The 22827-nt window shown below is 37.0% G+C and overlaps 1 protein-coding gene across 5 annotated transcripts in view; it reads right to left on the bottom strand.

The window, feature by feature from the left end:
• Window positions 1-22671, bottom strand: part of ndrg3a (ndrg family member 3a) — a 74647-nt gene extending 51976 nt beyond the window's left edge. For 4 of the 5 annotated variants that reach the window (XM_021479547.3, XM_009306019.5, XM_005169249.5 and 1 more), the window contains exon 1: window positions 22570-22667. The gene's annotated coding sequence lies outside the window, so the exon portion shown is untranslated. 5 annotated transcript variants of the gene reach the window in all.
• Window positions 22672-22827: the final 156 nt, after the last annotated feature.

Here is a 22827-nt window from a genome sequence, read left to right as displayed (position 1 = left end):
CCACTTCCGCATATGATCTTCCACGAATCTAAGCTGATAGGGCAAAGGCCAAACCACAATCATGGCCCCAGATCGATCATAATCCCAGAACGAAGCTCAAAAGATCTAGATCTGATTTTTTTTTTTTTTTTTTGTCAATATCTGTCTGAAGATTTCATTTCAACAAAATTTGACTTGCTTCACCAACACATGTTCACCAAACTATTAACTACAATCAATGTTTAGTTGTGGAGTCAGTGAAGTGTAAAACTGTTGCCATAGAGACAAAAGGGCTGATGTTTATTTTCAGAAAGGCCTCCCAAAGGGACGAGAAGGAGTAATGAAGTCTGAACTGAAGATCGAGGCAGTAACCACAATTAATAATCATAGGCTTCACATCACATCAGTTTTTAAGTATACATTTACAAATCAACTGTTGGTAAAACCCAAAAGCAAAAATCCTGAATCCACATCTCCCCTTTAGTATTGCATAACTATGTCGTCTGAAGAAATGTGACTTATGTAAAAACACTTCCCAGGAGTCCTTCCTCTAATTTCACTGCGATTTTCTGAGCAAATGCGTATCCACACAGCTGTGAAAAGAAAATATCAGAAGAAACGATGACAGCCATGAGTCAGAAGCAAAGTTGCAACAGGGCAAAGCTGAATTGAATGTGGGATTCAAAAAAACAACGTTAAGTCCAAACAAGCTGAGAGTAATGGTCTTTATATGAATTTTCATTGAGTTGTTTCAATAGGATGCTGTTGGAAACGTTCACAAGTCACACTCCACGTATTCTGTTAATCAGTCACATATGGACAAGGAGGCTCTTCAGCCCACACACACACACAACCTTGTATACCCTTGAGGGGGTTTTCATTTCATCTCTGTTCATTCTTAAAGGACATTTACGGAGGAACACATACCACAATTGTTTTAAAGAGATCATAGCATACATCCATTTTTAATAGTTTGTTACTGTGTTGTTACATTCAAGAAAACAAATTACAGGGTTGTAACATGATAACTGACAGATGAAGTAAAAAAAAAGGGAAAAAAAAACTTTTTTTCATATTTTAATAGTCATTAAATAGTTTATGTGATTATTACTAACCAGTATGTAATTTTGGCTGCTAGAGCGCATGTATTCCCAACAAACAAATTCATAGTTAAATGACTGAATGACTGACCTGAATGCATTAAATGACAGCCTAATGCGTGAGGAATGATAGGTGTTGTCATCTTCAATACATTCTATGAGACTCATGTTCATTTTTATGGATGAGCTAAAGTATTCCAGAAATGTTAATAATGTTATGGTAAAATACAGCAAATTAAAGCTGAAAGATGCTGAAGTAAAATGAGAGTACGAGAGCAGCAGAGCTTTTATTGTGCCACAGTACATCTCTTACGATTCTTTGGCTTTTGATCACATGGAGAAAAGACTGTTTTATCATACATTACACATCATGTGAACACACACACACACACACACACACACACACACACACACACACACATACACACACACTCTGGCATGAGATGCAGTGCATGTCGTCTGAGCTCCAGGCAGTCATCAACCCAAAAGAGAGCTGTGCACATCATACTGCTCATCAAGGATCTACTGCTGAATAATCTCACTATATTTGTCAAACATGATATTTAATTCATCTTGTCTCTATCTAACGATATATTCCATAGCTTTAAAAATGTATTAAATGTTCTCAGGTAACGTGTTTTGGCTGATTGCAAAAATAAGTTCACGCGGGGAGAACATGCAAACTCCACACAGAAACACCATTGATCTAGCCGAGGCTTGAACGAGTGACCTTGCTGTGCAGCGACACAGCGACTTACTGTGCCACCGCATCACCCATGACTGATTGGTAAAACTGATAATCACCAAAAAAGAGGGTGTGTTTTATATTTTCAATGCAAATGAAAGGTGGTATTGTTATAGGCTCGGTTTTGTTGCATACAGTCAAGATACTGTCATATAAACAACAAAAAAATAATAATTCAACATTTTTTCTGTCTGTTAAGTTGCTAATATCAAAGTGAAAATAGGCAGTTCCTTAAATCATGTTTTCCTTTTATTGTTAAGAAAGTGAAACATAGTAGCCAGGGTGATGTAAATGAGGTCATAAAATACACTGTTCAATTCTATTCAATTCAATTCAGCTTTATTTGTATAGCGCTTTTACAATGTAGATTGTGCCAAAGCAGCTTCACATAAATGGTCATAGTAACTGGATCAGGGTAGTTCAGTTTTTAGTGTTTAAGTTCAGTTCAGTTTACCTCAGTTCAGAGTGGTTTGAAGTCATTATTGAGAGTCCAAACACTGAAGAGCAAATTCATCTTTGAGTAGCTTTTCAGATCCTGAACCATGCAAGCCAGTGGCGACAGCGGAGAGGGAAAAAAACTTCACCAATAGGAGAGTGAAGAAAACAAACCTTGAGAGAACCAGACTCAGTTCGGCACAACCATTTTAATTTCTCCACTGGCCAAAAGTCTTCCCTTTGTTCCCTTTGAAGATTTACCCGTGTCCTCTAGAGTTTCCATATCAAACTTGCGGAGTCTGAACTTACAAGGAGAGGATGCACGATTGAACTGTGTGTAGGCTCCTTAATAATAAGGAAAAAGCCCCAATCAGATAAGCGAATGTCTGCAGCTATATCTCCGTTTTCAGATGTCTCCGTTTTCCTCCATCCACACTGACACGGAGCAGTAACGTTTTAAAATGATAACAGCCTCTCCAGCGTTTTTAAAAAGCATTATTGGCACTTGAAAACTCCGGCGTAGTGTGGACGTAACTGTAGCAAAACATATGCGTATTCAAACTAAAATGTATTAGTGTAAACTGGGCCTTAATGTCTAAAAATCAATGGAAGTAAATGAGATCTGAAGTCTCTAGCCAAAAAGATTCCAGTGGCAGCGCCCACTCATATGTAGAGAATAAGGTCAATAAAACCAAACCCGAAATTAAGGGTGTGTGTCATAAGCATGGTGACACATTGACATGGTTTGCGTTACTAGTTAAAATGCTCATTTCTCTGGACGTGAACATTCTTTGAAACATTTGGAATAATGCAAGTACATAAGGTCAGCAAAATATATAATGCCGTTCCTAGAGGTTTTTGGATATTTAAAAAAAACTATAAAAAAATAAAACATAATTTGCATTTAATATCTAAATACAATAATTATATTTTCAATCAGTTTTAAAACTTCCTCCCTTATGTATGGATGCAGTTTCCTGATAAAAAAGATTACCCCAAATATTTAGTTAACCACACACCTACTAACAAACACACACCAAGTGATATATAAAGAGGAGTTGAAATGAAAGGTGTCAGAAAACACAGCTGAATGATGGATGGTCATCACAAAGCCTTCTTGCTACTATCAAACCATCCATCTCTCTCTGTCTCCCTCTCTTTCACCTTGAAGCTATAAACAGCTCATGCGTCAACAGTTGGCCAGTAAGATGTGTACACAGATGTGGACAGACTGTCTGTGCCCTTTCTCTTCTGGATGGGTCAAGTTCTGTCCAGTGTCACACTCATTTAATTAATTTAGTTTTTTTTTTATTCAAGAAACTGGATGAATTATTTATTATAAATCAGGATTAGGGATCCCAAAGATCAATTGACTATCCATTAATCATTGACAATTGTTTAAACCAATACAGCTTACTGATGAAGGATTAAGCACAGATGTCATTTAAATTGAGTTGAGGCGCATGTATGGCAGATCTGAAGGAAAAATAAAGTGAGTTTGTAAGAGTGCACTAAAAATTCTCTGGACCTATGCTTGGAGAAACAGAACTATACATTCATTCATTTATTCATTCACTCACATGTTCAATATCCTATTCAAAACTTAGAAGAATATAAAAAACTATCACTGAAACAAAAACTATTTGCTCACATGAACCAGTTGTCAGTGTGTACATCTGCCACTTTGACACTCAATATACATGACATGTCATTTAATCATTAAATGGTTCTTTTAAACGGTCAATTATTGATTCTTTCTGCAATTCTGTTTCATTTTTTCATGAAAACTAATTTCCTTTGGATGAGGATGTTTGCATTTTGCCAGTGACAATTTGTCACTGAAGCAGAATCATCTCACATTATTAACAATAAAAATCAACTAATTGTTCAATTAAACAGTGATAAATCAAGGTAATCTGTAGATATTTACATTCTTAATCTGAAAAATTCATCATTCTGGAAAGCCATAATATCTATTTTTGCCTACTGTAAGAATACCTTAATAACTTTAAAAGCAAAACCAATCAATGTCACAACCTATTGACCTTATACTTGACAAACGAGCAACTGCAGCCATTGGAAGCTTTTTGGTTTGAGACTTCCGTTCTTATTGACACTTGTAATCATCACTTGTTTGTAGAGCAAGTAGTTTTACTGTTTTCTGCTGTTAATTATTCCTAGTCATTTTTCCCATAGGCAACTGAATCGGAAGTTATAAAGCAATTGGAAAAATGAGCGCACTTCCGCATCGCAGAATAAGGTCAATAATCTTTGTTTTTGTTAACCATTTTCTTTTTCTTTTGTTTATTTATTTTTTGTTTGTTTGTGGCTACTACAAACTTAATTTAAAAAATTAGGTGTTTTCTTTTTTACTAAATTATATTGATTTAATGTTTTCTTTTAGACTTGGTTAGTTTTATCGTACAATTATGGCTGCCTGTTTGCTGTTATACTTTTCCAGTTCTATCCTGCGTCCTGACTTCTCTGGCCTGCCAGTCTGTGGTTTACATGGCTTGCTCCCAGTATCTAGCTCTGGTTTTGACCACTGTTGCTCCTACTCCTGGTTAGCTGTTTATTCTGGTGCCATTTTGTCCCTGCTACTGGCTTCCCTGTGTTACTACCCCTACTGTTAGGACCTTGTCATCCCCCTGTCTGTCTACTTGTAGATAATTCCATTAAGAAACACCTTTGTTTTGTTTATTACTGGGTCCGCTTTCTTGCATCCAACCATGACAAAGTGTTTGCAAACAATTTATATGGGCTGAATTTAAACAATTGAGTATTGTTTAACTTTTTTTTTGGGTTAAAATCTGCCCATATAAATATTTTGCAACTACTTGTGTTAAATTTAGTTTTAAAATTCAGTTTTCAGTGTAGAGTAACAAAACAATTCAAGACAGATAAGGTATCTTACACAATTTAGTTTAAAAAATATTCATAGTATTAAAGAAACTATTAATACTGAATCAGAAATATTTTTGCTGAATGGGTCCTCGCTAAAACTCAACAAAACCATCAGTGCATCTTCATGTTTCAGGTCATCAGTTTTCTAAAAGTTAGAGATTTGTGTGTGAATGATTTGTACTTGTTTGTCATGGCAGAAGCTCAAATTTACCCAATTAAGGACATAAAACTACAGCATTGTTCCTGCTCACCAGTATACTTTCAGCTACTGTTATCTTTACAGCAGGGTTATTCTGTTTAGGACAGTGTGTGACATGCTCAGTTCCAGATTATTCCTGATGCCATATCTCTGACAATTATAAAGGTGAAATTGTATAAATAAAAGTAAACAATAAACATGTTTGTAAAGATCATGTTCTTGTTCCATGTATTTTTTTTTATAATGGGTTATGGAGTACCTGCTGTTTGTGAGACAACTGAGATCAAGCAGTAAGATCAAAAGCACAAACTCCATAAATGTGTTACTATTTAACCTCTTTTTTACAGCGAAGGTCATTCCGGTTTTCATTCATTCACCACAGGCTACTTACATGCATGCTCATGTGTTGAATTTAAACCAGTCCAATCACTTCCTCTCAATCCCACCCTCTTTACTGGGAGAGTGGAAAGTGGAAAGCACAGACAGAATGGATTGGAATACATAGTGGAATATATACAGCATATTGTGCAGTGAATACTGAATACTAGGGCTGCACGATATTGGAAAAAATCTAACATTGTAATATTTTTTTATTGTGTGATATATACTGCAATATGAATACAATATGAGTTAAATACTATTTGCAAAGAACTTATCATTTTAGATTAACTGCGATGATTCTAGGGGAGTACATAAAATATAAGAAACAATCTAAAAGCATGGATATATTTAATAAAGAAAAAGATACCAACTAAATAAACAGCAATTGATTGTTTTACAATAAGTTGAACAGTATTCAGTGTAATTGAATAATCAAATGTAAAATTATACTACATAGTCTTTGTTTTATAAAAAATTTTATCGTTATTAATTTGTCATAGTTATAAACGGTACAATTTCCTAGGCCTGAATGCTTTTAAAGACAACCACACAGTCACAAGCCTCAAAAAACCTTATGTTATGATCACATTGTGATAAAAATGCTGAAACTATATATTGTCCAGCCCTAAAAACGGCCTACTAGATCAAAAATTTGCAGATGCATTGCTTTGTGTCATCAGGTATGTCATAATCATTAATGAAGCGCATGTTTATTAATAGGATTCATTTAAAACTAGTTCCACTTTTTTATTAATTGCTAAAAATGTATATTCTCAAAGCTTACAATAAGGCTTTCTACTGAGTAATACGAGTTATTATAATAATTAAGAGCTATATAAAGTTGTAGATAGCACGATCGCCTCATAGTAAGAAGGTCGCTAGTTCGAGCCCCAGCTGGGTCAGTTGCCATTTCTGTGTTTGCATGTTCCCCCCATGTTTGTGTGGGTTTCCTCCGGGTGCTCCGGTTTCCCCCACAGTCCAAAGACATACGCTACAGGTGAACTGAATAAGCTAAATTGACCGTAGTGTAAGTGTGTGAATGCAAGAGTGTATAGGTTTACCAGTGTTGGGTTGCAGCTGGAAAAGCATCCGCTGCATAAAACATATGCTGGATAAGTTGGCGGTTCATCCCGCTGTGACGACCCCTGATTAATAAAGGGGCTAAGCTAAAAAGAAAATGAATGAATGAAAGTTGCAGAATTCTGTTAAAGAGCCCATATTATACATGAAATAAGGTCATATCTTGGTTGTAAGGGTCTCCAACAACAGTCTAATATACATGCAAGGTCAAAAAACACTTTCATGGTCTTATAATCTGCATTTATTTTTATCTAATTATCCCAGCGACTCCTGTATGAATCGTCCAGTGATTCATTTGTTCCCAAACCCCTCCTTAGCGCGAAGCTAATCTGCGCTGATTGGGCCGATGACAGTCTGTCGCGATTGGTCGACTGCCTTCAGTCAGAGAGGGAAATGGCCAATAGCTAATCAGCAATTTAAAAAGTAATCACAGTTCATACACGCTCGATAGTGCAGGCGTGGACTTTAGCTGCCACACTATGGCGAGTGGATAGTGCCACGGATAACCGAACGAAGGAGACAGTCGTGTACTCGCCATACCACACACACACAAAAACACACACACACCTCCGGATGACAACGCTCCCGCTTCAGCCCGCACCCGCCAGGTTTTAGCCTGAGAACCCACTCCGTTTTCTGCCCGCCGCGCCCGGTCCCGATAGAGCGGAGAACACAACCAAATATCACCCAGTATACAGTCCAGACAGCCAAGCTGCACAAAGCACAAAGTACACAAAGCTCGTTCGTTCGTTCGCTCTCTCTCTCGCTCTCTCTCTCTCTCTCTCTCTCTCCCTCTCTCTCCCAGCGCCAGATTTCTGCGGCGCGGGAATACATTTCCGAATAAATCGCGGGAGCAGAACTCTAGCACGGAGCTCCATAAACAAACAGCACGCGTCGCGTTTTTAACGTGACTTTGCACGCGATAAGATAATATATCCAGTTAACCTGATACAGTACACGCGGTTACAAGTAACAAATCACAACTAAATACATTTGCAAGCTAGAGTCAACGAGGCAACTTTAACCGCACGTACTTACACTTGAGAAATGTAGGAAGAAACCCATCCTGACGTCCATCAGTTACTCTTTACTGATCCTTCCTTTAACAAACTCAGATGAAGTATTCTTTGTAGCATGTAGCTTCCAGAAGTTTCCAACTGCTTGGTTATAATGCTGATGTTTCATCTTTGGGTAGAGACTCAATATATCCATCTGCAGTGTGACTTCAATCGACCGGCATGTTTGTGTGCGTGTGTTTGTGGGTGTGTGTGTGTGTGTGTGTCTGGGTTACTGCGTCAGAGGGCGGGGCCTCAGGTTTGAAATCTCCCGGGTTTGCGCGTGCACGTGAAAAACTTTGTTTCGTTCGTACGTCATGGCGAAACACCTAATGAGTCGGTATCAAGGCGACTCGTTTGAAGCACTATGATTCGACTCTTTTATAGATGAATCAACAGTTTTAAACACTGTATTCTTACAGATTTAAGCCTTAGCTGGATACTTCACTTCACTTAGAGCTGTGTTACACACTACATGGAGGGGAATTTTCAAAAACCCATAATATGGGCTCTTTAATTGTAATATTGCATAATAATGTTTAATTCATTGTCATCCACACATTTTTTGGAAACTAAATGTTTGTTTTGCGTTTTAAATATCCCTTTGTATTAAATTTGTATGACACGTTTTTGAATTTATCTTATGATTTTGTATTAGCTTGCGGCTCTCAACTCAATGAAGTCATGAAGAAGTTAGAAATCAGAGATGATAAACAAAAATATAAAATAAGAAAAGTGCTTCAAATGAACAAATTAAGAAACAAAAGTAAAAATACAACTCACTCTCTATAATGATAATAATATTAATATTTATTATAATAATCCATAACAAAATGATAATTTATAATAACTGTATAATTTACTGGTAATTAAAAAAACATAAGAAATATCTATTGCTAGCCAACAGTTAAGTAAAAGACATATTTCAACTTTGTATTCTAAAGGCAGGCTCATGTTCCCACTCTGACCTTTTCTTCCTGCTTTTGTCTCCATCTCTGTGGCTCCCTCTGTCACTAACTGAATTAAGGGAAACCCCTTTTCTAATGGAGTGTGTACGTGATAAGGCGAGGTGCACACTCCATTATTATTAGGGCTCATGTGGTGCCAGATTGCAGCCAATGCGCTAGGCTCTCTCTGCCAAAAAAGACCTTCCAACCCCTTCTCATTTCATACACTAAGAGCTGAGGGACACCCTGCATGCTGACGCAAACTGTCAGATTCCCTCCATCACATCCATCAAACTTTGGCTTTTGCCTTTAACATTAAACCACATCCTTCCTGTAATTCCTGAAGAAGAGAGGACATTCATACAAACAAGTGTATATGAGGATATTTGTCTTTTATAGAAATGTTCTCACAAATATCTCTTACAGTTTTTCTTTCATTTCACATACACAGAGCAGATTACAGCAAAACCCCTTTCAGAGTTCCCAGAATGCATTAGGAGTCCATTACACTAAAAGAGTCATGGTTTTTATTATTAGAAGAGAAAGGCCACTTAGTGTATTGATTTAATGCTTACTAGTTGTTGGCATCAAGAGTAAAAGCATCTTAAGTGTTCTGGTTTAGTGTAGAGCAGAGTCTGTTTGACATGAGTTTTTGTGAACTTCAACACAGTTCACCATTATGCAAAAAACATTGTATAAATAAGTCATGGACAACCCAGGCTCATTATTGACACATACCCCTATATTTGTTAGATCGCGAAATACATCCTAGGAGGTACGTTTTTTGCAGTTTGTTTTCGCAAATCCACCAGAAGCAGCTGTGTACGCTTTTTCAGATCTCAAATTTCTCTCACAAGTGCCTTTTGTGCCTGCTCTTCTCGCGTAAATCTACCCACTGTCGGCTGACTGACCAATACCCCCATCTACCCCATCTCCTAAACCCAACCAATAGTGTTTTCAAAAGCACCGATTGACCCAATCACTCCCTTCCCTAAATCCAACCAACAGTGGGATTTGCAAAAGCAATCCAGAAAAAGAAAAGCCCACGTGGCCTTCTGATTTTTACCACATTTTCTGACTTTACCACGTTTTGACCCTGTTATTTATTTGTTTATTTTATTTTTTGCCTTTTGTTTTTGTCTTACCTGCTTTCTGGAATCGTTCTTCGCCATACTGGGCAAACTGGTAACAGCGAAAAAGCTGTCCACACGGAGCCAAGCGGTCAGCTGGTTGTGCAAAAAGAAACAGAACCTGTTGGCTGCATTATACTGCCCCATAGCCATATATCTGGCTTCAGAATTTGTGCTCTCCAGAAATGTATACAGGGCTACGTTTTCACAATGAGCCTGTGTTGCTCATGGAAGTGATTGAATGACTGTTATGCTGACCATGCATCAAAATAAGAAACGAAAGGACGTTACAGTGCTATTTTATGAGTATATTTTTGTTTTGGCGTTTTGATATATTTGCTATATTAACTGCAGCATCAGCTCTTCTTTCACAGTGTCTGAAATGTTTAATTCAAGAATCCATTCTGCCCCAAATTTCTGATAGAATGCTTTGTTCTGATTGGTCAGATGGAACATTTTGTTGTGATTGATCTACCTTTAACAGAGAGTGTGAGAAAGAAAACACCAATGGTCATAACAGAAATTTAAGCTATAAAATACACAGTGATGCAAACATCATCCTTCAAAAGTGCAAAATGAATGCTTTAGAATTTTGACAACAATAAGCCAAAAAAATACACTCCAAAATTTACTTTTGCTGCCTTTTTAAATTACTTATTTAAAATCAGTGAACCAACACAATTTTTAATGTTTTTTTGGGGGGGAAAATTTAATTGTCTTATGTTTAATCAATTAAAATTCATAAAAATTATGAAGTAATTAACTTAAATGATTCATGTTGGGACAACATGAAGGAATTGTGTAAAAGCCAGCCTTTTTTAGTTTACCATAGGCTGACAATATGCAATTTTGTTACAAACTTGTGTTTGCTAGATTACACAGTACATCAAAGAAGTATAATCTGAAAAGAGGTTAATGGAGCACTTTACATTTACTAATAATTCATTCATTCATTTTCTTGTCGGCTTAGTCCCTTTATTAATCCGAGGTCACCACAGCGGAATGAACCACCAACTTATCCAGCAAGTTTTTACGCAGCCTATCCAGCCGCAACCCAGCTCTGGGAAACATCCACACACACACACACACACACACACACACACACACACACAACGGACAATTTAGCCTACCCAATTCACCTGTACCGCATGTCTTTGGACTGTGGGGGAAACCGGAGCACCCGGAGAAAACCCACGCAAAGGCAGGGAGAACATGCAAACTCCACACAGAAACGCCAACTGAGCCAAGGTTCGATCCAGCGACCCAGTGACCTTCTTGCTGTGAGGCGCCAGCACTACCTACTGCACCAATGCCTCGCCACATTTACTAATCATTATTTTAAAACTAACTTTAATAAATTATTACTGTCAGAAATGGGTGAGTTAAAATGAATGAAAATCTCAAAATATGTTAAAAATAAAAGCCTAAAATACAATAGAGTAACTCAAAATTTAATTTCATGAAGCTACATTTATACAGATTTTTGTGTCAGGACATTTCTTCCTGGCTTGTTTTGTATACATAATTACCTTCCCTATTAAAATATATATATATATATATATATATACAGATGATATATTTCGGTACATACAGTATATTAGGGGTATGTAAAATGTGACATCAAAACAAACCTGTCCCAGAATGCATCAGCTTTAAGTTCAAAAATATGTCACATAACAAGCCTGGGATGAGGCTGCAGATATTTACTGAGGCTTTAAAGGGATGTGATTGAATTCTTGGAAACTGCGGCCTCTGTTTGTGTACCAAAAGCATGAGGATTTAAAACAGATTAAATTAGTCTGAGCACGCAAACAAGCAGACGGATGGTCACATCTAAAACGTATAATGTGTAAATAAATGTATAAATTGCAATACATGTACGCCAATTAGACCTGCCCATAAATTAGACAATCAATAATCAATATGGTAACAGCTTGTTGAGGGTGCCAGATTCCTCAGATATGCACAAAGCAGGCAACGGGCAGCATTAGATAGATGTCACCAAATTAATCTGGTCAGATAAATGGGAGAAAATAAATTTCCAACCTGTCCAGACAAGATGTGAGCTCTGTAAATGACTTTCTGCAACAGCTCACAGAGCCATAAATAAAATCACAACGTGTAGCATGTGAATCGTGGACTACACGTATAAAAGATAACCTGCAGTATAATGCAATGTACAGAGAAATGCCGCTACTGGTTTTCAGCAGGACCAGAAGAAATGTTCTGAAAACCAAGTCAGATTTAATTTGAGGAACATTCTGTAACACTTTTAAGTGCGTTTTACTTGACATTTTTCCGAGAGGCCGTAATTGTGTATGACTATGCTGGAAAAGGGAGATGAACGAGTACTTTAAATTAGGGCTGGGCAACAATTTGATAATGAAAAATATCACAATATATAATCTTTCGGTAAATCGATAATGACAGTTCGATAAGTGTTCGATAATGTTTATGCATGCTTAACGCTGCGCAGGCATTTTACAGCCTGCACTTCCGGATGCCGCACGTACTGCAGGTTTACAGCCATACAGTGTTAGTTGCACTTGGAGGAGTAAGAAAAAAAAGAAAAGAAAAAGGGTCACAGACACAGACATTGTTGACAAGAAACGTCACTAAACTTAGTCCGCAGTAGGGGTGTCACGATTTCGATTTTAAATCAAAATCGATCAAAATTTATGCTTAATTTCGATTATCGAATCAAAAAATAGAATCGTCGATGCTGCCACGCCCCCATCTCACAACAGCTTGGCTTGCCAAGCGGGAAAAAAGCAGGCTTGTTGAAGTGCTTGTTAAACTGCAGAAGCAGGAGACCCATCGACAGAACTTAAACCCTCTCCTCTTTCAATGAAGTCGCCGGTGTGTAAGCATTTTGGATTTCCAGTGAGTTATGTTGACAACGTTCGTGTTGTCGACAAAAAAAACACAGTTTTGCAAGCTCTGCTATGTACGTATTACGTACGGTTCGTCCGATAGACAACATCGGCATCGCGATCCTCCGCCCGCCCCCGTTGCAAATCCGCTCGCGAAAAGTACACACTCAGGCCCTGTTTACACTGTCTTTGTTTTTAAATGGCATTTTAGAACGACAACGATTTGACATCCACAGTGGCATGTAGCATTTCTGAGCAGCCCTCCTTCGTCTCTACCTCTGAAAATGCACATCACGTGACCACACAGACACAGACGCACATACAGCCATGCGCTCGAGACAGCAGGTACAGGCAGTCAGAGGACTGCTTCAATCTTTCACTCACTTGTACTTAGTCATTTTAGCGAACACCTCAGATACTGTTGGCTGATTCCTGTTGGTTGTGCATCTTTTTTACCGACGCCATTATAACGACACAGATCACTGCCTATTCACGATCCCGCAGAAAAAGTGATTGACAGGTGGTAATTATGTGTGTATCTTGCCTTTATTCATTTACAGTATGATTTGTTTATGGGTAAAACAAAGACTATGCAGGTCAGGTAGTTTAAACGGTAGGCTACAAATAATTAATTGGTCATTAATTAATTATTCATAATCGAAAATCGAATCAAATCGTGCCTTTAGAATCGAAAATGTAATCGAATCGAGGATTTGGAGGATCGTGATACCCTTAGTCCGCAGCTAGTGTTTTTTGTAAATCTGACACAGAACAGAGCATCATGACAGAGCAAACTGCGCAGACGACTCGTGCCATCAAAAACAGGCCACCAAACCTGTTTCCTCCTTTAAAACAATGTCACCCTTATGAAGATTATAAGAACTTATAGATCCGAACAAGTGTTGGTAAACGTGGACAATCTTCATGCATCAGCGCAACAACACAGCAGTCTCATGTCATCATTTTTGTAATTTTTAAAATAAGAGTCAACAGGTACATTGGACTATGCGTGCCAGTCTCTCAGATAAAATTGAATAAAACAGCCGCAAATATAAACGTGATCTGCACAGGGTTTTATGTATCCAGCAATATGCAATGTCAAGAGGGTGACTGCATAATGTAGTGTAATGTAATGTGTATTTATTTAGAGCATTTATTGTGTATGGCCATACACCCAAAGTGTTCACAATCATGAGGGGAGTCTCTTCACACCACCACCATTATGCAGCATCCACTTGGATGATGCGACGGCAGCCCCAGGACAACGGCGCCAGTGCGCTCACCACACACAGCTATTGGTGGAGTGAGAAAGCCAATTCGGTGGATGGGGATGATTAGGAGGCCATGATGGGTAAGGGTCGATTGAGGGACTTTAGCTAGGACACCAGGGTTACACCCCTACTCTTTTACGAGAAGTGCCAAGTGGTTTTTAATGACCACAAAGAGTCAGTCATAAGCGCAAAGCATAACTTAACCTTTAGATGTCCATGCTTAATCAGTCATCGATAAGGTCTATCGATTAAAGGTTTATTGACAATCAACAGATCATCAAGTAATCGTTAATATCTCTAAATACAATACATTCAAGGATATTTCACCCTAAATTCACCATACTCACCATTAAAAGGAGAGTTCATCTAAAACTGAAAGTTCTGTCAACATTAACTCACCCTTTTCTTGTTCCAGACCGGTTTTCTATTTTTTCTGATGTTGAACAATAACATCCAATAACATGTCTTTGGTTGTTGAAAACCTAAACCGTAAATGCTGAATTAAGATTTTTCTTTTGTTTATTATTTTTTATTTACATTGTCAGACAGCTAAAACATGTCACAAAATGTGTTAACTCAGTTGCACAAAGGGACCGGCATGCTGAAAATCCTTTAAAATTGCTAGATATAAAGATTTGACATTTATTGTGATAATTATCAATAACGACTGATATGAATACATTATTGTGATTTTTTTGGCCATATTGCTCAGCCCTACTCCAAATTCTAAATATGCTAACTGATCAATAGTAATGGTTACATTTCACAGCGAAACAGCATGTTCAGATTTAGTCTTTTTATTTCAGCCTCTTACACTACATTTATTTAATTTAAAACAACAACAAACATGCAATACTAAAAATATTGTTATGTATTATATTTTCATATACTTATTCATGTATCTTTAGATTTTATTTTATTTTAATAATGAAAAAATAGCCATTTTAGGGTGAAAACCTGCATAGTCTCATTAATAACAATGCAAAAAATATTCCAAAAGCAAAACGGGTACTGTTGTCCTTGCATAAGGATATTTTTTGCTTTTATGAGCCCTGAGTTCTAATGGGATCCAGTGCAAACTTACGACTCAAGTTAATTAAAATTAAAGAGCTGTATGAAGATACACTGAGTAAATAGAATAAAAGTGCTATGTACAGAGAAATGGCACCGCTGGTTTTCAGCAGGACCCGAAGAAATGTTCCCAGAACCAAGTCAGATTTAATTTGAGAAACATTCTGTAACACTTTCAAGTGCATTTTAGTTGACATATTTATCTGAGAAGCTGTAATCTTGTATGACTATGCTGGAAAAAGGAGCTGAACGAGTACTTCTGATTCTAAATATGTTAACTGATGTACATATTTCAGAGCAAAACAGCATGTTTAGATTTTGTCTTTATATTTCAGCCTCTTACACTACATTTATTCAATTAAAAACAACAACAAACATGTAATCTTAAAAAAATATTATTATGTATTATATTATATTAAATATTTATTTATTTGCCTTTATATTTTATATTGTTTTTTTATTTTTTACAAAATAGGAATTTCAGGGTAAAAATCTGCAGAGACTAAACTGTCTTATTTTTAACAATGTGAAAAAATATTCCAAAAGCAAAACAGGTACTGTTGTACTTGCAAAAGGATATGTTTTGTTTTTATGAACCCTGAGTCCTTATGGGATCCAATGCAAACTTACGGCTCAGTATTAAAATTCAAGAGCTGCATGAAGATACACTGAACAAATAGAATAAAAGCCTCTAGCATGATGTGAAAATGTGTGGGGTCAGTGTGAAATCTGATGATTATTTTGATGGAATTGACCGAGACATCAGGCACAGCTGTCAAGGTGAAAATGAGAGGAGAAAACAGTGGGAGATGGCAGAAAACCAAAGACACAGGTTTTAGTGGTCTGGCAATGGTCCAGGATGACCACACGACCAGCGTGACAGGCCTAAATGAATGTCCTTTAATGTTAATCAGACAAAGATTGAACTGGCGCAATTGATTAAAAGTGCTCCGAGATTCAGCAAAGAAGTGATTTGCCTTTGTAGGTCAGATATTAGATGGGTTCGGGCTGATAAACAAGGTGCACATCTGAGCAGAAAAAAAGCAAGCGCTCCATGTAGCAACAGCAGAATCTACAAATTAAGGTCACAGGGAACTCACAAATCTTCAGACAGTCAAGCTAACACCAGCTGCCCTACGCTAAAACCAGTTGCACAGCATTTCTGACTGTAATGGAGAGGAAAGTGCAATAGAATAGATTTACTGAAAGACCTCAGAATCCCACTGATTGCTGAATCACTAAGCAAATTAGATGCTTGATGTTTGTTTGTGATCCTTTGCTCTCTCTCTCTCTCTCCACTAGACTGCACTTAAGAAAGCACACTCAAGGGAACGAATGCTGCAGAAACTATGGAGACAACAACTTGTTTTGCTCCAGTTTCCCCCACAGTCCAAAGACATACGGTATAGGTGAATTGGGTTGGCTTAAATTGTCCGTAGTGTATGTGTGTGAATGAGTGTGTATGGATGTTTCCCAGAGATGTGTTGCAGCTGGAAGGGCATCCGCTGGGTAAAACATGTGCTGGATAAGTTGACGGTTCATTCCGCTGTGGCGACCCCAGATTAATTAAGGGACTAAGCCGAAAAGAAAATGAATGAATGAACAACTTGTTTTTTTTAAAAAAGGTGGGCTAAGTGAATTTTGCCAATGTTGATATTTGAAAATAAAATTAAACTAAACCAAACTGAAACAATCATGTCTATAACCCAACAGCACCACATCTCTTTTTAAATCTACTTTTAGCAGAAAAAGGGGGCACGGTAGAGCAATAAATAGCACTGTCGCCTAACAGCAAGAAGATTGCAGGTTCGAGTCCTGGCTGGGCCAGTTGGCATTTCTGTGTGAAGTTTGCATGTTCTCCCCATGTGGGCGTGGATTTACCCAGGGTGCCCCGGTTTCGCCCACAGTCCAAAGATATGGCTATAGGTGAATTGGATAAACAAAACTGGCCATATATACACATTGTGTAAAATAAGTATGAAAAGTACTATTGAGTATTATAAAACAAGTATTGTTTATTATAAGTTATATAAGCATTTTAATTTACTTTAATTATAAAATAAGTATTGTTTTTCCTAGTAAATTTATTTCTAAAGGAGCTGTTGTTGACATAATTTTAATCCAAATTTGGTAACAACTCCAACAATCCAAACATACAAATAAAAATCTGAAAACTATAATAACAGTGTAATAACAACGTAATGACATGAGTCATAGTCAGTGTAGCGTAGAAATAGCAAAGTAATGACACAAGGAGAAGATACAGAACTACTGAAATATATATATAATACTTTGTATAAAAGGCTTTCGTGGTATTGAGTCTAAAAACTCAACAGTTCTGAAGTTCTGGTCTATCAACTCTGATTGTTAGTTTTTTTTCCCTATCGGATGCAAGTCAGGTGATTGGGTTGGCCATTCTTTATTTTTTTTTCTGAAACCAATCAAGACTTTCCATGGCTGTGTTTCGGGTTTTTGTCCAGCTGAAATGTCCACCCTGGTTTCATCTTCCTCATCTGCTATTGTAGAAGTTGATATTCATTTACACTGATGAGGGTCCGGATTTACAGAGATTTCAGCTGCTGTCTGGGCTTTCAACGCCTTTTTACACCTCACTTTCGTCATATGTTCAATACTTTTTCCCAACGTCAAGCATTTTATTACACAACTTAATTTCTAAACAAATTATTTTTTCTTTGTATATGAGGATTGCTTTGGTTATTACTGACATCTGGTGAAAATTCCAAGTTAACAGCATCTTTAGAAATGTGTTTTCGTAGAGAAATTGAGACCTGTTTGATACTTATTTTTCCCACTATATAGAGTTGAAGTCAGAATTATTAAACCCCCTAAATTATTAGCCCCCCTGTTTATTTTTTTTCCCAATTTCTATTTTTTGAAGAGAAGATTTTTTAATTATAACAGTTTTAAAATCTCATTTGTAATAACTGATTTATTTTATCTTTGCCAAGACAACAGTATATACTATTTGACTAGATGTTTTTCAAGACACTTCTAAACAGCTTGAAGTAACACTAAAGGTTTAACTAGGATAATTAGGGTAACTAATTAACCTAGGTTAGGGTAGCTAGGCAAGTTGTTGTTGTATAACGATGGTTCTGTAGACACCTAACACCTGTGCCAAAACTCCACCTCTGGCAGATGCTTTCTAGAAGATGCTATGAGGAGACGCAAAATGTACTGCTTACTTTTTTTTAAAGGGAAAGAAATGTACATTTATTGACACAAACAAAAAAATGTGTGCTATTTAAATTGAAATTTGAATTAAAACATTAACATAGTTAACATAGTTAAAACGAACTATGTTGTGTTTGTTCTGTTAAAATGCTTGAATAAATGTGAATAAGGCCATCGGAGCATTGATCTGAACCAAAGCAGACTGAGATCTTTGAAAATCTGTTGTTGTTTTTTACTCACTTTCAAACAAACTGTGGTGCATCTAGACTGAAACATGAATGAAAGATTTAAACAAATAAAAAAAACACTAACGAAGCAAATTTCTCATGAGATGTAGCCATAAAAAGGACAGAATGCTCAAGAACAGCCTTTTTCTCACCACATTTCCATTACGCTCAATACAAGAAACGCATTTTCTTTTTGTGTGTGTGATGGCATTGTTTTAACTGTTTAACATATTTAATAAGCTCTTCTAAAGTTTACATAAAGTCAGAAAATACTTTTTCTTCAGTTTTTAGGTTCAGTTTAAAAAACAACAGAATAAACCAGTGCTGAATTTATCATTTTCTTTTTTTAATGTTTTTTTTTTTTTTTTTTGAGTGAACTATCCTTTTAAATAATGTTTGTATGTGAACTGTTAACACTCTTGGTATACACTCATATACAAGGATATAACGTATTCCTTTTAGATGACATGACATATTCAGAAAGGCCAGTTTTAAACAAAGCGTCTGCTCTTATCTCTGTATAGCACTGTGGGCTAAACTTATTGGCACCACAGTCCAGATAAGCAGGGTTTCTGAGATTGTGAGCAGACTCAATTGAACTGAAGCACAGCTTAATTAAAGCTTGCTGCTCCCAAGAGTCTCGGGATTCCCTGACATCTATCTATCTACACATGCCAACCACTAGAAACAGCACAGTTCTTCTTTCTCTACAATAATATACTTGTCTATTCAAATATTAAAATGTTAAATGTCTTAATAATAGGAAAAACACCATTTAGGATATTCAAAGCTAACAATAAAGGGATTTTGCGATGTAAAAGGAGTTTGTAAAACTGTTTATTTTGGGGCGTTAAAGAAATCGTTTAGAAACAAATCTGTTGTGCATCTACTGTTATGTTCATAATTTACTCCTTTTGTCACAAACCTATTTGAGTTGCTTTCTTCTGTTAAACACAAAATAAGCTACTTTGAAAAATGTTAGAAAACCTGTAACCATTGTAACGTCCATAGTGTTTCCTACTATGGAAATCTCTGGTTACAGGTTTTCTAACATTTTTCAAAATATCTTCTTTTGTGTTTAACAGAAGAAAGCAACTCAAATAGGTTTGTGACAAAAGGAGTAAATTATGAACATAACAGTAGATGCACAACAGATTTGTTTCTAAACGATTTCTTTAACGCCCCAAAATAAACAGTTTTACAAACTCCTTTTACATCGTACGAATTAGCCACTAAACTGGCAAAACTTAAAATACTTACGTTTTCTTGTGAGATCAGGCTGGAAACACCCATACACACTCACTCAGTTCACACACACTCATACACTAAGGCCATTACAGTTTATTTAATTCACCTATAGCGGGTGTCCTTGGACTGTGGGGGAAACGGGAGAAACCTACATGAACACAGGGAGAACATCCAAACTCCACACAGAAATGCAACTGGCCTAGCCAGGACTTAAACCAGCAACCTTCTTGCTGTTAAAGGCGACAGTGCTAACCACTGAGCCACCGTGCCACCTGAGAATGAGCAAAAATATTGTATCTGTATCTCGTTTCCCTAATTAATTGCCCTGTGTCTCATCTGGTTGTCAATTGACGTCATCATATGCCAAAGTTGCCAGGCAACATCGCTCAAAATAATGCCCTACGCCTACCATCACTTTGACAGTCAAAAAAACATTCAACCAAAAGGAAATTAGTTCTCATGATTGACAATACAGTGTAACAATCAATCTTTACACAAACCTGAGTATTATTTATTAATTGTTTCACAGCATCGATAAGTGGCTACTCATTTTATTTTGGCCATTTATGTTTTTTTTTTGACTGTCAAATTGCAGAAAGTCATTGGCTTGACTTGACATTAAAGCTCCATGTTTAATCTAAAAATCTTTGTTAATGTCCTTCTGAATAAATAAAAACACCTACATCCTATGCCGAGTTCAGACTCCATGACTTTATCCTCGATTTTCACTTGTCGTCAGGTTTTGAAAAATCGTCGACAAATGCTTGAAATCAGATGAGCCGCCGACACCCGTGAGATATACAGTATGTCATGCTAAATATCTGGAGCTGCCTGCGATTCAAATCATGCCATGTGAATGTGTTCTGATTGAATATAACATCTGCGATGACCTACAGCCAATAAGAGAGCAGCATCCACTAGTATGAATATCTGCAGACCAGCAGGAGGTTGAGGAAGAAGTTAAAAGCACTCAATTTCAGTTTATTTGAACCCAAGAAATGGAGGAAAAACTAAAGGAAATTTGGCAGGAGCACTCGTGTCTGTTTGACATGTCATCTGAGCAATACCACAACCAGGTCGAAAAAGTTGAGGAGTAATTGCTAATTCCCTTCAAAGCTAAGGCAGCAAAATAAGTACAATTTCTACCACACTAAAGGCTTCTTTCTCATTATGTAGTTAATAATATAAGATATACATGACCTTGCATTGTGTCCATGTCACTTCTCGGGTGTGTTTCATTGTGAGATGTACAGTAGTTTGGATTAAGTTGTCTCTGACTCTTCCTATTCTAAAGTCATGCAGTGTGAAACCCCCTAATGCCAATCCATCTTGCATTGCAAACAAAACAGCGACGAAACGCTAGCCCAGATAGACATGCTGTGTGAAAACATCTGTGACACGACTACTTTGAAAGTCATGAAGTCTGAATTCTGCATTAGATGGCCCTTAGTTGTTGCTTTTGTCTAGAACTAAAAAATATGTCAACTATTGAGTTAACTTTCCATAAGCATTAAAGACAGATAACTTTCTATGATCAATTATGGAGTACAAGCGGCATATCATTAATTACCAATAATTACATATAACAAAACATCACATTTCCCAAATTACATGCCTGTTAATGCATCACGTTAATACTAAGAAGAAATATTAAGTGGTTTTCTATGGAAAATGACATGCCTTCATTCAACATTTAAGATGTTTTGTCTTGAATACAACGCATTAAAACATACATTGAGTCCTAAAATAACAAACTTTTCAATGTATGCAAGACAAACAGAATTCAGCACAGAGACAGAGAGGGATTTGATTTAGAGCCCTTTGTTGATGATAACAACAGGTTAGTCAGTGTTGTTTGTTTGTTATGTCAACACAGTGTATTTGCTGTAGTAGTTCGCCAGGACTCTGTCTGAGTGTGCTCAACAACACACCTGCGAGCACATGGAGATCACATCATCAGCCCTGCGACCTTCCCCTGAGCAGGTGACCGAGGACAATGTCATTTGTGTCATGCCGGAAGTTTTGCCATATACGATCGAAGCCAGAAATCCGTCAATTAACACTATGATTTTGATATACATGCGCCACGTAAAAAAGTGCTAATGCATTGAGGAAAACTGGAATTATATATGGATTCAATTAAGAAAGAGGACTTGATGCAATCCTAAATCAAAGTTAGATAGACGTAAATAATTTAGCAGTGTATGTATATTCAGATACGTTACGAAAACATTACATCGTTTCATTTAAACCGCAGTAACGTTATATAATGCTGTTAAAGAAAATATTTTAAAGACTGTATGAATGTTCGATGCAGCTACAGGAGAAAAAGCATCTATGAAAACTATAAAACATCTGCAACGACGAGACGGGAAAAAACAGCGAATTTCAACCCATTTTATCAAATAAGGTACAAAGTTTCTATTTTTGGCGAGACATCAAACATCCTCAGTGTCGGATGTGTGAGATATATAGAAAAAATCGATTTACAATTTATTAAATGGCACGTATTTATCCTGTAATGTCTTTTTAGCGGCTGTTGTGATGTAAATCGACGTTATTGTGGCTTCGGGCAGTTTTAAAACACGGAGCCATTTTAAATGGAATTACATTGATCGCTGTAGAGAAGATAACCAACACTATCACTCTGAATCATATCACAGAATTCTCGTCGGTTTTGTCCATATTCACAAACTAGCTATTTACAAGAATGGGGGTGTTTGACTCACCGGTCAATGTTGAAGAGCAATATCTTTATCTGTTAAGGGGAAAATCCTCCTCAGAGATGTTGAAGTGAACGAAGGGCTCGTCGTCCGCACGTTTCTCTGCTCGCAGTCTCTCTGCCAGCCGTGTTTTGATGTCACTTGGTGGGCGGGGCCTCAAGGGCTCCCCACATTACAGTCAACGCGTTTGGAAGACCCCCTCAATCACGATTTATCGCCCCCGTGAGGTTATCTATGATATCACGATGACGAACTCGCGTCTTT

Source organism: Danio rerio, chromosome 11 (assembly GCF_049306965.1).
Source record: "Danio rerio strain Tuebingen ecotype United States chromosome 11, GRCz12tu, whole genome shotgun sequence".
In the NCBI taxonomy this organism is placed as follows: Eukaryota; Metazoa; Chordata; class Actinopteri; order Cypriniformes; family Danionidae; genus Danio; species Danio rerio.
Note: the sequence above shows the minus strand (reverse complement) of the source record. Positions and strands in the feature narration are given on the sequence as shown.